We start from the raw sequence: 20255 nt of genomic DNA, 5'->3' as shown, positions 1-20255 counted from the left end.
GCCTGAGGTAGAGGCCACAGAGCCATCCCCAGCGCCCGGGCCATCTTTGCTCCAATGGAGCCTTGGCTGCGGGAGGGGAAGAGAGAGACAGAGAGGAAAGCGCGGCGGAGGGGTGGAGAAGCAAATGGGCGCTTCTCCTGTGTGCCCTGGCCGGGAATCGAACCCGGGTCCTCCGCATGCTAGGCCGACGCTCTACCGCTGAGCCAACCGGCCAGGGCCGATATACAATTTTATATTAGTTTCAGCTGTACAGGCCAATGATTAGACATTATATAACTAAGCGATCATCTTAATAAGTATCGTACCCATCTGACGCCATACATAGTTGTTAGAATATTATTGACTATACTCCCTCTGCTGTACTTTACATCCCCATGACTGTTCTGTAACAACCAATTTCTACTTCTGAATCACTTTACCTTTTTCACCTATTCCCCCAACCGCCCTCCCATCAGGCAATTGTCAAATTGTTCTGTTTCTATGAATCTGTTTCTCTTCAGCTTGTTTATTTATTCATTCATTTTTTTATATTCAGTTGTTGATAGATATGTATTTATTGCCATTTCATTGTTCACATTTTTGTTTTTTTCTTCCTAAAGAAGACCCTTTAACATTTCACATAATATTGATTTGATGGTGACGAACTCCTTTAGCTTTTTCTTGTCTGGGAAGCTCTTTATATGTCCTTTGATTCTAAATGATAGCTTTGCTGAGTAGAATAATCTTGGTTGTAGGTCCTTGCTTTTTTTTTTTATCACTTTGAGTATTTCTTACCACTCCCTTCTGGCCTGTAGAGAATCAGCTGATAGTCTTATGGGAGCTCCCTTGTAGGTAACAGACTGCTTTTTTCTTGCTGCTTTTAAGGTTCTCTCTTTGTCTTTAACCTTTTGCATTTTAATTATTATGTGTCTTGGTGTGGGCCTTCTTAGGTTCATCTTGTTTGGAACTCTCCGTGCTTTCTACTTGTATGTCTATTTTCTTCACCAAGTTAGGAAAGTTTTCTGTCATTTTTTCAAATAGGTTTTCAATTCCTTGCTCTCTTTCTTCTCCTTCCAGCACCCGCATGATGCAAATGTTGTTATGCCTGAAGTTGTCCCAGAGGCTCCTTAGACTATCTTCATTTTGGGGGACTCTTTTTTTTCTGTTTTAAATGGGTGTTTTTTGCTTCCTTATAGTCCATATAGCTGATTTGATTCTTGGCTTAATGTATATTCTACTATTGATTCTTGTAAACTATTCTTCATTTCAGTTAGTGCACCCTTCATTTTATAATTTCTATGTCTTTCTTAATGCTAATTATTTCTTTGTTGAAGTTATTACTAAGTTTCTTGAGCATTGTTATAACCATTGTTTTGAACTCTGTGTCTAGTAGTTTGTTTACCTCCATTTTGTTTAGTTCTTTTTCTGGAGATTTCTCCTGTTCTTTCATTTGAGATACATTTCTTTGCCTCTGATTTTGGTCTGCTTCCCTGTGTTTGTTTCTGTTATTAGGTAGAGCTGCTATGTCTCCCAGACTTGGTAGAGTGGCCTTGTATAGTAGGTGTCCTATAGGGCCCAGTGGCACAGTCTTCCCAGTCACTGAGCTAGGTGCTCCAAGGGTGCCCCATTGTGGGCTGTACGCACTGTCCCATTGTAGTTGAGCCTTGTTTGCTGTTCACATGACTGGCAGGGATTGACCTCCAGATGTACAACTTTGAGGACTGGCTGTGACTACAACAGAGGAGCTGCTGTTCAGGAGTCAACCATACAGAGGAAGACTTGCTTCAGTGGGTCTTTGGTGCTCACCAAGCATGCCCCTTAAGTGTGTTGCTCACAGAGGTGATAGGGTTGTACTCCAGCATGAAAGAGGTACACTGGCTAGGGACCTCCTAGGAGATGCAAAATCAGCCACTGCCAGTGCCCTGCTTGGAGCCACTTGGCATGAGTGGGCATTCTACAGGGCCACTCTGTAGAGTGATGTGGCAATGGCTGCCCTTGTGCTGGACTTAGAAGTGCTCAGAAGAGGCCAAACTGGGAACCAAGGCCCGATGCTGCTAGGGCCAGGCCTGGGGCCACTTAGTAAGAGGTATGGCATATGCAGAGGCCAGATGCTGCTTGTTTGCGAGATTTTAGGATAGTCCAAAGCATTAGCCAAGATAGGCTATTTGTATGGAAAAGCCACTGGAAAGGCCTGAGTAGCCTGCAAGTTGGATGGGGTGGGACAAACAGTGTTAGCCAAGTTGATAGAAACTCAGATAGGGCACCAACCTGTTGGCTTTGTTGGGGGAGGGGGTCTCAGAAAGGGAACAATGGCCTCTGCCAGCACTTTTGTTTGGCAAAAAGCTGTGCCCCTAGCTCCTTTCCTGATGTCCTACAATCCAGTTCCTTCCCATATGTCCTTGGTTTCTTGCAAGCTGTTGCCCTAGTGCTAGAGCTCCGAGGGCATGAGTTCGAGTAAATCTGTGTGGGGACCCTTTAAGAGGAGCTGCCTGGGACTCCTGAAACTCTCTGCCTCATTCAGTCATGATCTCCACTTGTTTTTACAGCCAGCAGTTATGGGAACTTCTCTTCTTGCATTGGAACCCTGGGCTGGGAGGCCTGACATGAGGCTGGTACCCCTCATTCCTCAAGGGGAACCTCCCCATCTGAGAGATCCTCCTAATTTTAAACTGCCGCACATGGTTGTAGGACCCGCTAGTTCTGCATCTCCACCTCTCCAACCAATTTTGATGTGGCTTTTTAAAATCCCTAGATCGGCCCTGGCTGGTTGGCTCAGTGGTAGAGCATCAGCCTGGTGTGTAGAAGTCCCGGGTTCGATTCCCGGCCAGGGCATACAGGAGAAGCGCCCATCTGCTTCTTCACCCCCCCCTCCTTCCTCTCTGTCTCTCTCTTCCCCTCCCACAGCCAAGGCTCCATTGGAGCAAAGATGGCCCGGGCGCTGGGGATGGCTCCTTGGCCTCTGCCCCAGGCACTAGAGTGGCTCTGGTCGCAACAGAGCAACGCCCCAGAGGGGCAGAGCATCGCCCCCTGGTGGGCAGAGCTTCGCCCCTGGTGGGCGTGCCAGGTGGATCCCGGTCGGGTGCATGCGGGAGTCTATCTGACTGTCTCTCCCCGTTTCCAGCTTCAGAAAAATACAAAAAAAAAATAAAAAATCCCTAGATCTAGGACTTCCATTCAGCCAGATTTTAGGCAGTTCTGAATGACAGTTGTTCTGAAGTTTAGTTGTAATTTTGATGTGGTTGTAGGATGATTCAAATACCACATTTACCTACTGCTGCCATCTTGACTGGAAATCCAATTCATTAATTCTTTTCTTTCTTTCTTTCTTTTTCTTTTCTTTTTTCTTTTTTTTTGTGAGAGAAGGAGAAAGAGGGAGAGAGAGAGAGGGATAGACAAACAGGAAGGGAGAGAGATAAAAAGCATCAACTCAGTTGCAGCATCTCGGTTATTCATTGATTGCTGTCTCATATGTGCCTTGACAGTGGGCCTCCAGCCAAACTGTGACCCCTTGCTCAAGCCAGCAACCTTGGGCTTCAAGCCAGCAGCCTTTGGGCTCAAGCCAGCAACCATGGGGCCATGTCTATGATCCTATGCTTGAGTCAGAGACCTGAGGCTCAAGCTGGTCAGCCTAGGCTCAAGCCAGTGACCTTGGGGTTTCTAACCTGGTTTCTCAGCATCCCAGGCTGATACTCTATCTACTGCACCACTGCCAGGTCAGGCCCAATTCATTAATTCTTTTAACAAATACTTATTGAGCATTAGGAAAATTTGTTGTAAATAATTTATGAAATGATAATTTGCAGAGGGCATTCATTCATCCATTTATTTTATAAATATTTACTCAGGAGCTCATAGTCTAGTATAACAGACAGACACTAAATTAAAAAAACCCCCATAAATTACCATTGTGTTTAGTACTCTTGAGAATAACATCGTATTATGAAAGCATATGATAGGGGGATTTGACCTAGTTAGGCTAAGTAGAAGACATCCCTGAAGGAGTGATGACTAAACTAATATGTAAAGAAGTGTGTGTGTGTATTTATTTAAGCTGGTGAGAAAGAAGAAGGAACTTTCCTAACAGAGAGAACAATATGACAAAGGCCCTGAATTAGATGGAAGGGAGCTTCATGACTAGGGGGCCAGGAGGGATGCCGTTGTGATTAAAGCTGAGACAGTGGTAGCATGGGTTTAGGACTGAAAGTTGAAGATCTCTACATTTAAACTCAAAGTCAAGGAGGTGGAGGTTGTAGAGGGGACAGAAAAAGTGAGCCAAGGTGACTTAGCTTAGGTTGCTGTAACAAAATACCATAGACGGGTTGCTTAAACAACGGACATTCATTTTTTTACAGTTCTAGAGACTGGGAAGTCCATGATCAAGGTGCTGGCAGATTTGTTTCTTGGTTAGGGTCCTCTTTCTGGCCTGAAAATGACTACCTTCTCGCTGTGTCCTCACATGGCAAAACTATGGTCTTCTTCTTATAAGAGCACTCATCTTACCATGGGGGCTCAGCTCTCTGGTTGATCAAGACTAAGAGTCTTCCAGCCCTGTGTGAGCTCCAGCATTTGTTCAGTTCCCAGTAATTGTTTCTTCCCCAGATGTTCTTTACTTGGTGTTTCTTCTCAGCCTAAACCTTGTGACATCTCATCCTGAACATGCACAGCTTATTATTTGGCCCCTAACTTCAAGGATCTTATTTAAGTTTCTGAGCTCCTTCTCTATTCAGCACATTTTTCTTTGAGACCCTGCTCTACATCTTGCAGGAGCCTCAGTTACTTTGGATTCTATCATTAAAATAAAACTTGTTTTAAACTGATTTGAAAGAGAGAGGAATGGACTTTTTGTTCAATTTATTTATGCATTCATTGGTTGATTCTTGTATGTACCCTGACCAGGAATCGAATCCACAACCATGGCATATTGCAGTAATGCTCCAACCAATTAAGCTACCCAGCCAGGGCCTGAATTCTACCATTTCTTTCCTTAGTTTGGCAAAAGTACTCTGTTTGGGCATTTACCACTACTATTTACATGTATTAGCCTTCTTTAGTGTCAGTTTTCTCAAATGTAATGTTTGTTGAGTTAAATTAGATAATCTCTAAAATTCCTTATAGAAATTCAATGATTGCTTCTAAAGTGATCAGTTTTAACAATTTTCTGCTACAAATATTCAATGACTAAATTTTATACCTTGGGTCTGGAAATTCTATTTTCTTTTTTTTTTTTTTTTTTTTTATAATTTTATTTTTTTAATGGGGTGACATCAATAAATCAGGATACATATATTCAAAGATAACAAGTCCAGGTTATCTTGTCGTTCAATTATGTTGCATACCCACCACCCAAAGTCAGATTGTCCTCTGTCACCTTCTATCTTGTTTTCTTTGTGCCCCTCCCACCCCCTATCCCTCTCCCATTCCCCCCTCCCCCCCGTAACCACCACACTCTTATCAATGTCTCTTAGTTTCACTATTATGTCCCACCTACGTATGGAATAATACAGTTCCTGTTTTTTTCTGATTTACTTATTTCGCTTTGTATCATGTTATCAAGATCCCACCATTTTGCTGTAAATGTTCCGATGTCATCATTTCTTATGGCTGAGTAGTATGGAAATTCTATTTTCAAAACCAACACAGATGGGGGAGGGCGGATAGTTCTGAGTAATGAAATATTCTGGTTAATAATGTATTATCAGATATGCCACACATAATTTGAAAACCTAAAGTCTTTAAAATTAATAACACATTCAAAATGATGTACTGAACACAATATTCCTTAGGTTACTCAGAGGTGATTCAGGATTGCAGTTACACATGTGACTGTTACGAACAACAGTTATCATTGTACTTGAAGTTTACGGAGGTACCGGGCTGGTAGAAACTTCCAGTTGCTAGAATCTTGTATAACTACCTTTCACATTGCTTATTTTCCATATTTTAAAGATACCACCAATCTTGAAGAACAACTACTGGTGAAAACCAGCCTCTCACAGGGTCTTTATCTAAATTACCAATCACTTTCTTTTTAAAATTTAAGTTATCAGGTTCAAAGAAAAAGACTATTTCTTATTTTAATTTTTTTTTATTTTATACTATATACCAAATGCTTTTTTAAAAATTCAAGTTATGTCTGAAAGAAAAAGACTATTGCTTCTTTTAATTTTTTATTTTATACTATATTTCAAATACTTAGAGACTATATATGATTCTCTCACTGTCAAATTCAGGAGGTACTATTACAACATGAAAAGCAAAAAATTATTTAAAAATGATCCTGAGAATAACAGAGACAGCTTCGTAAGATGCACCTGACCGTAAGGCACACCTAGGGTTTTAAGGAGAAAAATAAGAAAAAAAATATTCTGAACCAAATGGTGTGATATTCAGTAAAATACCATACTTTTTGCTCTATAAAACCCACGGGCATTTCCCCCTCCACTTTTGGGGGGAAAAAGTGCATTTTATGGAGCAAAAAATACAGTAGTTCTTCAAAGGAACATTTTCTCATTATAACTTCTTTTTTTTTTTTAATTTTTTTAAATTTAATTTTTAATTTTTTTTATTCATTTTTTTAGAGAGGAGAGGGAGAGAGAGAGAGAGAGAGAGAGAGAGAGAGAGGAGAGACAGAGAGAGAGAGAAGGGGGGGAGGAGCTGGAAGCATCAACTCCCATATGTGCCTTGACCAGGCAAGCCCAGGGTTTCGAACCGGCGACCTCAGCATTTCCAGGTCGACGCTTTATCCACTGCGCCACCACAGGTCAGGCAACTTCTTAAAGTTATAATTCCTTTAAGTTCTATTCCTTTAATAGAATCTGAATATTGATTTATTATTATTATTTTATATTTTTCTGAAGTGAGAAGTGGGGAGGCAGAGAGACAGATTCCTGCATGTGACCGGCCAGGATCTACCCAGCATGCCCACGAGGCCCATCTGGGGCATTGCTCTGTTGCAACCAGAGCCATTCTAGCACCTGAGGTGGAGGCCATGGAGCCATCGTCAGTGCTTGGGCCAGCTTTGCTCCAATGGAGCCTTGACTGTGGGAGGGGAAGAGAGAGATAGAGAGAAAGGAGAGGGGAAGAGTGGAGAAGTGGATGGGCGCGTTTCCTGTGTGCCCTGGCCTGGAATTGAACCTGGGACATCCACATACCAGGCCAATGCTCTACCATTGAGCTAACTGGCCAGGGCCTGAATATTGATTTTTTTTTAAAAATAAGCAAAATTTCATGGGAAGAGTTTATGCACAGGCACAGAGATCTCAGCAAGCACCAGAGTCCTCTGGGGTGAATCTTGCTTTTTGGGCTCAACCCTCATACAGCAGCTCATATGCTATGTTTGTGGCCAATTCTTACAGCCAGTCATCCTGAGAGTCAATCCCACCTACAGATGTGCCAATAGCAATTAAGGCTCAAGTAAAACAGGGGTGTACACACAACCTATACAAGGGACTCTCTTGGTGCACTCAGTTCAGGTGGTGAAGGACACTGTGTCACTGGACCTCACAGGACACCTACTACATAAGGCTACCCTGACAAGACTGGGAAACATAGCAGATCTATCTAATACATAGAAACAAACACTGAGAAGCAGTAAAAATGAGGAGACAATGAAAAATGTCCTAAATGAAAGATTAGGAGAAATCTCTAGGACAAGAACTAAATGAAATGGAGGCAAGAAATCAACCAGATACAGAATTTAAACCACTGATTATGAGGATACTCAAAGAACTTAGGGGGAAAATGAATAAAATTAGTGAGAACTTAAAAACAGTCAGCATAAAAAAGGACATAGAAACTATAAAAAAAGAACTAGTCAGAAATGAAGAATATACCAGAAGGAAACAATATAAGATTAGATGAAGCAGAGGATCAAATCAGCAATTTGTAAGGCAAGGTAGCAGAAAACACCCAATCAGAAAAGAAAAAAGAAAAAATTATTTAAAAAATGAGGATAGTTTAAGGGACCTGTGGGACAACATGAAGCATAACAATGTCTGCATCATAAGGGTGACAGAAGGAGATGAGAGAGAGCAAGGAATTGAGAACCTATTTGGGGGAAATAATGACTGAAAACTTCCCTAAACTAATGAGGGAAATAGATATATGAATCCTGGAAGTGCAGAAATTCCAAAAGATGAACCCAAACACAGGCATCACACCAATACACATCATAATTAAAATGCCAAAGATTATAGACAAAGAGAGAATTTTAAAAGCAGCAAGAGAAAAGCAGTTAGTTACTACAAAGAAGGTCCCATAAAACTGTCAGCTAATTTCTCAACAGAAACTTTGCAGAGCAGAAAATATTGGCACAAAATATTCAAAGTGATGAAAAGCAAGGACTTTCAACCAAGGTTACTCTACTCAGCAAAGTTCTCATTTAGAACCAAAGGACATTTAGAGACCTTCCCAGACAAGAAAAAGCTAAAGGAGTTCATTACCACAAAGCAATATTATGTGAAATGTTAAAGGGTCTTCTTTAGGAAGAAAAAAGGAACATAAATATAAATAATAAAATGGTAATAACTATGCACCTATCAATAATCACTTTATTTTTATGTTTTTAGATTTTATTCATTTTAAAGCGGAGAGAGAGAAGCGGGGAGGGACAGAAAGCATCAACTCCCATATGTGCCTTGACCAAGCAAGCCCAGGATTTCAAACTGGCGGCCTCAGCATTCCAGGTCTATGCTTTATCTACTGCGCCACCACAGGTCAGGTTTAACAATCACTTTAAATGTAAATGGATTAAATGCTCCAATCAGAAGACATAGGTTAGCTGAATAGATAAAAAACAAGACCTACGAGCCTGACCAGGTGATGGTGTAGCATATAGAGTGTTGGCCTGGGATGCAGAAGACCCAGGTTTGAAACACCAAGGTCACCTGCTTGAGCATGAGCTCATCCAGTTTGAGCATGGGTTCACCAGCTTGAGTGAGGGGTCGCCAGCTTGAGTATGGAATCATAGATATGACCCCATGTTCGCTGGCTTGATGCCCAAGGTCACTGCCTTGAACCCAACTTTGCTGGCTTGAGCAAGGGGTCACTCACTCAGCTATAGCCCCCTCCCCCACCCCATCAAGGCACATATGAGAAAGCAATCAATGAACAACTAAGGTATTGCAATGAAGAATTGATGCTTCTCATCTCTTTCCTCTCCTGTCTGTCCCTATCTGTTCCTCTCTCTGTCTTTGTCTTTCTCTTGCTAAAACAAACAAACAAAAAAACAAGACCCATGCATATGCTGTCTATTAGAGACCCACTCCAGATCAAAATGCACACACACTGAAAGTAAAAATAAAAAGATGACCCATCAGTAGCATTAAAGAAAATTTGCCAGAAAATTTATCACTTCAATTTCTGATTTAATTATTTTTCATGTTATTTCCAGGTAACATTTCACAAGCATAACATTAGTACAATCATATGTATATTTTGCATTTCCTTTTCTCACATATCATACATAATTACCTTAATTGCCATTTTTAGAGCCTGAATAATGTTCTGTTATGTTGATGTACCATAATTTACTAAACCAAATTGTTAGATACTTAGCTTGTTTGCATTTTATATCCACTATAGAAAAATGTTATTTTGATCAATTAGGATTCTAGTTTTTTTTGTGTAGACTATACAATGATTGTCTAAATATAGCTACAGGCTGGTTATAGAATTTTTCAGAACTAACAGAATGAAAAAGGAATGATAGAATATTTCTTTTTATTTTTATTTTTTGACAGAGACAGAGAGAGAGTCAGAGAGAGGGACAGACGGGCAAGAAGGGAGAGAGATGAGTAGCATCAATTCTTTGTTGTGGCATCTTAGTTGTTCATTGATTGCTTTCTCATATGTGCCTTGATTGGGGGGCTACAGCAGAGCAAGTGACCTTTTGCTCAAGCCAGTAACCTTGGGCATCAAGCCAGTGACCTTTGGGTTCAAACCAGCTACCATGGGTCATAACTATGATCCCATGCTTAAGCCAGTCACCCTGCACTCAAGCTGGTATGCCTGCACCCAGTTGGTATGAACCCGTGTCGAGGTTTCAAACCTGGGTCCTCTGCATCCCAGTCCGACACTCTATCCACTGCACCACTGCCTGGTCAGGCTCCATATTTCTTTTTCATTAGCCAATGATTTTTTTGTCAGTGTCTCTTACTGTGCCTAAGCAGAAGAACCTGAGGTCAATGACAACCATCCCAAAGGTTGTGTTAATATGTGAAGGCCAAACCATATTGTCTTTGGTAAAAGAGACAAATATAAGTTTCTGTAGATAAGAGTAAATGCAGCAATAATGCAGGAATTAATGATCCAGTGATGAACTACAGTGAGATATTAACCTGGTTTGTGAAAATCAGTAAGTAGCAAAAGTGAAAAATAGTTTTACTCATTGAGCAAATGCAGCTTGACTATGGTGTTTCCAAAAGCCACACCCTCTCTTGTTCACCTGGTGAACTTGGATTCCTTTTTCGGGAGTCAGCTTAGCTGTCATTATCTTTGTGAAGCCTTCCTTCCTCCTTCCCAGCAGAGTCCTCTCTGCTTGCTTTTATCCTAACGTTCACAACTCCGTTTTTCAGAATAAACTATGAGTTCCTTGAGGCTGGGACTTTGTCTTGCTCATCATTTGAGCTCCCCCATTTGCCATATAGTAATGTTTTATCTTTAAAAAATTAAGACTATACTTTCAGGGATCATTTCTATAGTTTGTTATTTTAAAAAAATTATCGATTGACTTTAGAGAGAGAGAAAGAGGAAGAAAGAGAGAGAGAGAAACATGGATTTGTTGTTCCACTTATTTATGCATTCATTGATTGATTCTTGTTATGTGTCATGACTGGGGTTAGATCTGCAACCTTGGTGTACTGGGATGATGCTCTCTAACCAACTGAGCTACTTGGCCAGGACACCATGTAGTAATATTTTAAAAAGTTTAATGAGTTCTGGTTGAATGCATTAAGAGTAAACAATAAGAATTTGTGTCCTCTGTTGTATATTGTCCAACAACTTACATACTGAAGAATGCTCCAGTTCTTAGTTTATGGCACATGTGTATGTGTGTTTATGCACAAACACACATTTGTTGCAAGGGAGAGTTGAAAAGATATTATTTAACTTAAATATCCTCCTCTATAGAAGTGAAGGGAGCTGGGGATAGATGTAGGTGAGCCATCCTGTGTATTCTGAGACATCTTCTTTCATAAAGATTCACAGGAGCACCTAAAACAAATGCAGTCATTCCAGAGTTACAGAGCAACCCACTTAGAATACATTGTTTTATAAATACTGGAGTATGTGCAACTTTTAAACCTCCAATTTACTTTCCATAGTCCCTATCCCTTTGTTAAAGCTGAGAGGCGTGTTTATTCACTTTACCACTCACAGAGCCAAACTGTGTGAAATAGTTTATCCTCAGAAAGTAATAAGAGACGTAAGGAAAGGATCAACAGTGTCTGGTGTTAACAGGAAGGAAGTTCCAGACATGCAGGGACATTCCTAGCCTTAATGCCAGGCGTTTTTAGTTTTTGCTCCTCTATTTACTTTTCATTTGAATTTATAAACCTGTCATCATGTCCAGACATCTATTCTTATATTAAGAAATATAGTTGCCCCGATCCTTTGCAGCTTTATTTCAGAAATAAACCTTTATTTTATTATAATAAACCTTTATTCAGAAATAAACCTTTGCAGCTTTATTTCAGTGTCAAACTTCTTAGACCAGCAGCTTTGGTAAGCTCCCTTTGTTCCTGGCGCACATCTGAACTGGTACTCTGCTGCTCTATTAACAAACTCCGGTCTTTGTCACATTAGCTTTTCCCTTTTCTGCTCTTAAACAAAAATGCTGATTGACCACTATGATTTTCTTAAAACCTTGCAAGGATAAACTAGTAATGGGTATCTAGCCTTTGACATTAAAGGTATCAAAACCACTAATTCTCTAATCCAAGGGTTAGATGTTTCCCAGGGATACCTAGTCTTAGGACACTGCCTTATTCAGAATCAGAATTTGGGATCCTTACAGGTAGCCAATGAGTTGGAGGGAGGCAACACCTCTAAGATGCAAACTCAAGCCACGTATCTTTACATATGACCAATGGTACAATACACAGGGGTATACCAGAATCATCAGAGAAAGTCCAGGAGCACCCTGCTTTGCAAACATTCTCTCCCAAACCCGGTTGCATTAATAAGCACTCCAGGTTTCAGGCAGCAGTGAACACTTTCTGAAAGGCGGTGGGTATCATACTAATTCTTGTCAAGATTATAGAATGACAGCCCTGGCCGGTTGGCTCAGTGGTAGAGCGTCGGCCTGGCGTGCAGAAGACCTGGGTTCAATTCCCGGCCAGGGCACACAGGAGAAGCGCCCATCTGCTTTTCCACCCCTCCCCCTCTCCTTCCTCTCTGTCTCTCTCTTCCCCTCCCGCAGTGAGGCTCCATTGGAGCAAAGATGGCCCGGGCACTAGGGATGGCTCCTTGGCCTCTGCCCCAGGCGCTAGAGTGGCTCTGGTCGCAACAGAGTGACGCCCCGGAGGAACAGAGCATCACCCCCTGGTGGGCAGAGCGCCCCCCCCTGGTGGGCGTGCCGGGTAGATCCCTGTCGGGTGCATGCGGGAGTTTGTCTGATTGTCTCTCCCCGTTTCCAGCTTCAGAAAAATACAAAAAAAAAAAAAAGATTATAGAATGACTAATTAAAAGGATGGGTTTGTAAGCACATATGGAAGCTGCATAATTATAAGAACCTATGATGTAAGATGAGTTTAATTACTTTTCTTTTCTGACAGGGATGCTAAACTGGCAGAGAGGAGTGGCATTTATGTGGCATCTAGATTTCATCACAATGTATAACTATTTCCTGTGATAATCTCTGAAATAACATGTGGAGAGATAGGTTAGAAAAGAGTAAATATAATGAGCCTGACCAGGCGGCAGCGCAGGGGAATAGAGCATTGAACTGGGATGCAGAGGACCCAGGTTTGAAGCCCCGAGGATGCCAGCTTGAGCGCGGGCTCATCTGGTTTGAGCAAAGCTCACCAGCTTGAACCCAAGGTCGCTGGCTCAACCAAGGGGACATTTGGTTTGCTAAAGCTGCCCAGTCAAGGCACATATGGGATAGCAATCAATGAACAACTAAGGTGCCACGGTGAAGAGTTGATGCTTCTCATCTCTCTCCCTTCCTCCCTTCCTGGCTGTCTGTCCCTATCTGTCCTTCTCCCTTTCTCTCTCTCTCTGTCACAAAAAAAAAAAAAAAAGAGTAAGTATAATGATTCAAAATTATTGTACAACTTTTCCCTAAAATTATTATTAATGGATTAATTCTAGTTTCAGGGAGTTCTTGAATATCAGGTTGCAGGAGTGAATACCTGTTTTAGGCAACATTTTTCTAAAATGTAACCCAGATATTGGCTAGCCTCTCTTCTTCCCTTTTATCATGCTTGCATGATGATGTATTACCTCATTAAATTTTGCTAAAGAATCCACTGACATCAGAGATTGACTGATGTATATTTCACAGAAGGTTTTATCAGGGAAGAGGATTTACACTAGATACTCCAAAGTTAACCACTTAGCCCTTCCATCAGACTTTCCTGAGTGTTATTGTCTTTGCTGCTATGACACCACTGAGAATTCTTTCTCTTCACTTTTTTTCTGGTTCTCTGCTCAGCATCATTTCTAGTTTCTCATCTCCCCTCGATTTCCCCCAGGCACTTTGAGTTCCTTTATAAAGGAGAGCAATTCAACTTGAGACTACTTTCTACCTCCAACTCTATATACTCAAGTCCATTGAGGCACTTGTCAAAACAAGGAACTCCCCTGAGTAATAGGATTCCTGCTCTTTGGAAAGCAGACTGGATTATAAAGAAATATATTTCTATAACATCATTAACTTATATGATAAAAATTAGGACATGACTAGAACAGAATGAAGAGGATGGCAAGGGGGGTGTCAAAATCATGTTGTCTGCTTACTTGTCATGGTGTAACCCAGTGGTGTTCAACATTTTTACGCTTGGGGACCGGTGAAAATAGGTGAATTGTTTTGGGGACCACTGAGATAGAAATCACCCTGAGTGGGAGCAAATTCTACTAAGATCATTGGGTCTATTCATACAACATCAAGTGGTTAACTCTTTCTCCAATCGGCACAAAACTTCTGATGGACTGGTCCGCAGACTGATGGTTGAAAAACACTGGTGTAACTGACATCCTAAAATGTAGTGTCATCTGAGCAGTTCTCTCCTGAGCATCTCTCATGCAGTTGTGTCAGATCAGGGCTGGCACCGGAGTCACCTGAAGGCTTGACTGGGCTGACTAGTCAACTCAGTGTCTGGTACCCCAGTGCTCCCCCCACACACTTCTTCAGGAGAGTGGCCTGGACTTACTACCTGGTGGCTCAGGGCTCTAAGAAGAAGGGGCCAAGAGCATACTGTTTAAGGCAGAAGCTGCAAGGCTTTTTATGACCTAGCTGTCGATGTCCTGGGGCTTCATTTTCACTGTATTATGCTGCTCAAGTCAGCCTAGATTCAAAGGGAGGGAAATTGGACATCATCATGTTTTTTAGCGCATACAAAAAGGGGGCTGGGAGGGAGGGAGAGACAAGAAGGGAGAGAGATGAGAAGTGTTAACTTGTAGTTGTGGCACTTTTAGTTGTTCATTGATTGCCTCTCATATGTGCCTTGACAGGGGGCTACAGCCTAGCTCAGGGGTCGCGAACCTTTTTGGCTGAGAGAGCCATGAACACCACATACTTTAAAATGTAATTCCATGAGAGCCATACAACAACCTGTGTACGTTACGCATTATCCAATAAAAATTTGATGTTGTCCCGAAGGACAGCTGTGATTGGCTCCACCCACCCACAACCATGAACATGAGTGGTAGGAAATGAATGAATTGTAATACATGAGAATGTTTTATATTTTTAACATTATTATTTTTTTTTATTAAATATTTGTCTGCAAGCCAGATGCAGCCATCAAAAGAGCCACATCTGGCTTGCAAGCCATAGGTTTCCGACCCTTGACCTAGCTAGTTACTCCTTGCTCAAACCAGCGACCTTTGTGCTTAAGCCAGTGACCCAGGGATCATGTCTGTGATCCCATGTTCCAGCTGGTGACTCCATGTTTAAGCTGGTGAGCCAGTGTTCAAACCAGCAACCTTGGGGTTTCAAACCTGGGACCTCAGCACCCTGGTTTGGTGCTCTATCCACTGCATCACCACCGGTCAGGCTAGCTATAAGTACATTATTTATTTTCTTTGAAAAGTTTTATAGTTTTTATTTTCATATTGAAGTCATTAATGCATAAGTAGGGTGTGAGCTAAGCATCACTTTTCATTTGTTTAATATGGATAATCTATTTTACTAGCCTCATTTATTGTATGTCCTTTTAGCCTTATGTGCAATGTCAGCTCTGCTTTAAATCAGGTTTCCATATAATCATGGCTTTCTTTCTGAGCTCTCTATTCTGTTAGCTGTCTGTGACCAGCGCTACATTGGTCGCTGTGATTAATACCATATTGCTTAAATTTCTATATCTTGAAAAAAAATCTGATCTACAACTAGTCCACCAGCCTGCTTCTTCAGGACTGCCCTGACTGCATCTTCTTGACCCTTTGTGTATTCATACAAATTTTAGAACCAGTCTGTCAGGTTCCATAAAAATGAAACAAAACAAACAACCCCTCATTCATGTTTGGATTGGAATTACAGCCTTCACTATATTTTCATTGTCACTCACTCTCATGTCCTCATTTCCTTCCTCACCCAACTTGGATTCTATGTATAAAGGCTTCCTTGCAACTACCCTCAACTCTGCTGTCCCTCTCTCTCATCTGTGTACTTTCATACATAATTGCTTACTCTATGCCTGCACCCAACCAGCTAAAATTGCTGGAGAAAAACAACTAACTATACTGAGTAGTTTTATTTAAAAATTTATGACCACAAATATCAAATAGGCATTCAAAATTGTCCAACATTCTACTACACATAACTGTTTAAAATTAACTCTATCACACTTTCTTTTCTCAAGCTTCTATTTTTCTCTCTCCATTTTTTTTTTTTGCTCTCAGTGAAGAAAATCTTACCTCATGTTTTATTGAAAAAGGAAAGAGCAGAAACTCCTTTATTATCTTCCCTCCACATTTCCCCACCATGTCAGTCCCAGTCTCTGCCCTCCCGTGTTGCTAAGAATTAAACTCATTGTTCCCATCAAAGGCCAACTGCTTCAGTGTGTCTGGATCTCATCCCTCTCATGTGTTCAAGATGTCTCCTTCTGCATTCTCTCTCTTCTGCATCATCAGTTTTCACTTTCCACTGACTGATTCCCATCAGCATAAAAACAGCCTCCATTATCAAACTAACAAATCAGTATAAACTCTTAGAATCTCTCCTATCAGAGAATAGAGGCAATAATGTACAGTGGTTGTGAATCTAAACTCTGGTGCCAGGCTTCCTGGGTTCAAATTTCATCTCTGCCACTTACTTGTATTGTAATCTTAAGAAGGCTATCCTGTCCAAGACAGCAGCCGCATGTGGTTATTGACATTTAAGTTTATATTAATTAGAACTAAATAAAATTAATAACTCCTCAGTGGGACTAGCCATGTTTCAAATATGGCTGGTGGCTGCCACACTGGATGGTGCAACTGGAGAGCTGTGCCATCATTGCAGAGACTTCTGCTGGGCACCAGGGTTCCAGAGTAGCCCCACTCTCCCACCCTTCCTTCCTTTCTCTCTTTCTTCCCCCTTTTTTTTTTAGAGAAAGAGAAGAAGCATCAACTTATAGTTGTGGAACTTTAGTTGTTCATTGATTGCTTCTCATAGGTGCCTTAATGAGGGGGGCTACAGCAGAGCAAGTGACCCCTTGCTCAAGCCAGCAACCTTGGGCTCAAGCCAGCAATCTTGAGCTTCAAGCCGGCAACCTCTGGACTCAAGCCAGCAACCATGGGATTATGTCAATGATCCCATGCTAAAGCCGGCAACCCTGCGTTTAAGCTGGTGATTTTGGGATTTCGAACTTGGGACCTCAGCGTCCCAGGTCAATGCTCTATCCACTGTACCACCACTGGTAAGGCCTTCCCATTCTTTCTTTAAAAATTTAATTTATCCTTATGAAGTTTTACAAAATTTAATTAATTTTCCAGCTTTATTGAGATATAATTGATAAATAACATTGTGTAAGTTTAAGAGTGTAAGGTGTACAACATGTTGATTTGTCACTCTTATATATTGCAAAATGATTACCACATAGTGTTATCTAACACCTTCAGCATGTCACATAATTACCTTTTTGTGTGTGTGTGTGAGGACAGTAACTGTTACCTTTCTAATTATATTCTATCATACCACCATTTACATTTTTATTATAGTACTTATCACTATGTGATATATTTTATGCTCACTTATTTGTTCATTCCCCCACCCCCTTATCTTTTCCTATCAAAATGCAACCTCTGTGGGGTTAGCTTCACCATTTCATTCTCCGTTTCTGGCATTACTGAGGTCAATAAATATTTCTTCAATAATGACTGATCAGACATTAACCAGCTTAGGGCTGGGTTGAAAAATGCTTACCTAAGCATAGTGTACTTATTTTTACATTATTGGTGGATATTAGCTGTGGAATATTGAGTGCAAAATATAGTAATTACTAATATTTAGAGTTGATGGACATCAAGAAAAAGTAACTATCCTGCAGCTGGGAGACTGGGTCCTTGTCATTATGCTATGTCAGCTGTGAAATATTAACAATGAGCTTAGGCCTGATTAGAATATTTGAAAGTTTAAAATTAGAGAACACATGTGAACCATTGTTGAGGAATTAAATACTTTATGTGTGGGTTTAGTTGCTTTGAAAGTAGGCTGCATCACATTCTCAGGAATTTTCATTATAATATTGCTTACAACAGCAAACAATTGCAAACAACTTAAGTGTTCATTAATAAAGGAATAGATAAATACGTGGTGGTATAGTCATACAATGAGGCATTGTGGAACAGTAAAATGACTAAACTAGATCTTGCATTACCTATGTGAAAGCTCTCAAAATCTAACAATGAGTTGAAAAGAGCAACTTGTAGATGGACAAATATGCTTTAAACATTTATATAAATTTTAAAAATAAAAGTAGGATGTATGGTCACATATATGAGTAAAATAGTAAAACATTGATGGTGAAGACATGTCTAAATGGGTAGCTCTAGGGCAAGAGGGTGGGAAATGGGATCAGAAAGAGAAAATGAGACCAGAAAGTAACCTCAATAGCATTTCTCCTTTAAAAATTTGGAAGTCAACATAACAGAATGTTAACTTTAAAAATCAGGACATTCATCATTCCCTAGAGTTTGCGATATATTATTTGGATCACTTTATAATTAAAAAACAAAAAGAATGTAAGTTACAAGTATATCAAATTTATGCCACATTCATTTAACAATACTTCTTGAGAACTGACTGTGTGTCTGTTGTGCTGGGTGTGCAGGATTACAGAGAAGTCAAGCAAGACATGAGTTTTGCTTCCCAGAAGTCTGCCTTCTGAGCTGAAATAACACATCCTTACCTGAAGCAGTTAAGTTGTGAAAGTTAGCATGTAATGATGTATCAAAACAAGGAGTAGAAGCTTGGAAATCAGAATCCCTGGAGCAGCTGGAGATCTGCTGGAGGAGGGATAACTTGAAGAACAAATCTAGGTGGACAGGAGCGAGGTCACGTGGCTTCTGGATGGAGGAAACTTTATCCGCCCGGGTTTGAAATGGATCGGTAAATGCCATCCTGCAGAAGTGAAGCAGGGTTTTGTTTTTTATAAAATTGAATAGATAGTATTAAAGGTACTCTGAGATACTTTAATGCCATGTCTAGGAATTTAAATCTTATCCATTAGTTAAGTGACAAACCATTCACAACTCTGAAGAATTGAAGTGACATGGTTCATTTGATCTCTTTGGATGTTATTCTGACTGTGGTGTGCAGGGTAGACTGGAATAGGGAAGAGTGGAAACAGGGAACTCAGGGGGTTGTTTCAACAGTCTAGCAGTTAGCAGTTGAGGGCCAAGGATGAGCAGTAGTAATGGAGATGGAGAAAGAAAGAACTAATATTTTCCAGCAGGGTAGGTGTTACTGATCACATTTTACAAAGGTACAGAGTAGGTATGTGCTTTAGTCTGCTTGGGCTACCATAACAAAATACAATAGACTTAATGGCTTAAACAATAGAAAACTATTTCTCACAGCGCTAGTGGCTGGGAGGTCCGTGATAATGGTGTAGACAGGGTAGGTTTCATTCTGGGGCCTCTTCTCTTGGCTTGTAGGCAGCCACCATCTCACTATGTGCTCACATGACAAGAGCTTTCTGGAGTCTCTTCTGTTAAGGGCACTAATCCCCTCATGACCTAATTGAACCCTAATTACCTCTCAAAGTTCCCATCTCCAAGGCCATTGTATTAAGGGTTAGGGCTTCAACATATGAATTTTGGTGGGACAGCATAAACATTTAGTCTATCAAATCATTTATTCAAGGTTCTTATAGATATAAGTGCCAGACCATGCAATCAAATTTAGCTCTCTTTTTGTCCCTGCCCGGGGTAGAGTGGCACCTGGTTTGGTGGTGCTTGTCTCATATCAGCCAGGGACAAAGGAAGTCCTTGTTTATTCCAGCCCGGTTTTTGGTCTGTGCCTGTGCTGGTTCATACCTGGAATACATGAGGGAAAAAAATTAGGTATTCTTTCCTCCAGAGTTTGTGTTGAAATTTTGAAATCTTGATCAAAACAACTTGAAGGGTGATTGTATTTAGAAGATGAAAGAGAAGGAAGAATAAAAGAACAATGATGTTTTGGTTGCCAGTAAAGTACTTGATGGAAACTGGAAATTTGCAATGGTAAGCTAGTTTGGTGGAGAACAAAATGCATTCATTGTGGAAGAAGGAAACTTTGCCTTGATGGTGGGCCATCCCAGTGCAGATGGTTTCTAGACTGTTGGAATTGTGGTAAACTGCTGGAAGCTCTCACATCTAAAGTGCGGAAAGTCATTAGCACAGAGATGGTAATTAAAGTCTGAAGACAGCAGTTCCCATAAGAATGAGTAGAAATAAAGAGAAGAGCAAACAGAGATTGTGCACTTAAAAATGTGTCAGGAGGGTGAATTTCATGTTAAGTGTTCTTACCACAATTAAATGGGGGTGGGGGGAAGAGAGACAGTGTTTTTACAAGTACCCAGACTTACCACTTTTCACTTGGTGAAATAGAAGTACCAACAAGGAAAGCAATAAAGGAGCAATTAGAGGAG

At 40.8% G+C, this 20255-nt stretch overlaps 1 non-coding gene and 1 pseudogene across 1 annotated transcript; both read left to right on the top strand.

The window, feature by feature from the left end:
• Window positions 1-10648: 10648 nt before the first annotated feature.
• Window positions 10649-10826, top strand: LOC136336847 (small nucleolar RNA U3; annotated as a pseudogene).
• Window positions 10827-19540: 8714 nt separating this feature from the next.
• Window positions 19541-19675, top strand: LOC136336686 (small nucleolar RNA SNORA48). The gene has a single exon (XR_010731517.1). It is a non-coding gene; the product is annotated as a small nucleolar RNA SNORA48 (small nucleolar RNA).
• The last annotated feature ends 580 nt before the right edge of the window (window positions 19676-20255 follow it).

Source organism: Saccopteryx bilineata, chromosome 4 (genome assembly GCF_036850765.1).
Source record: "Saccopteryx bilineata isolate mSacBil1 chromosome 4, mSacBil1_pri_phased_curated, whole genome shotgun sequence".
Lineage (NCBI taxonomy): Eukaryota > Metazoa > Chordata > Mammalia > Chiroptera > Emballonuridae > Saccopteryx > Saccopteryx bilineata.
The sequence above is the reverse complement of the archived record's forward strand: the minus strand, read 5'-3'. Positions and strand labels throughout refer to the sequence as shown.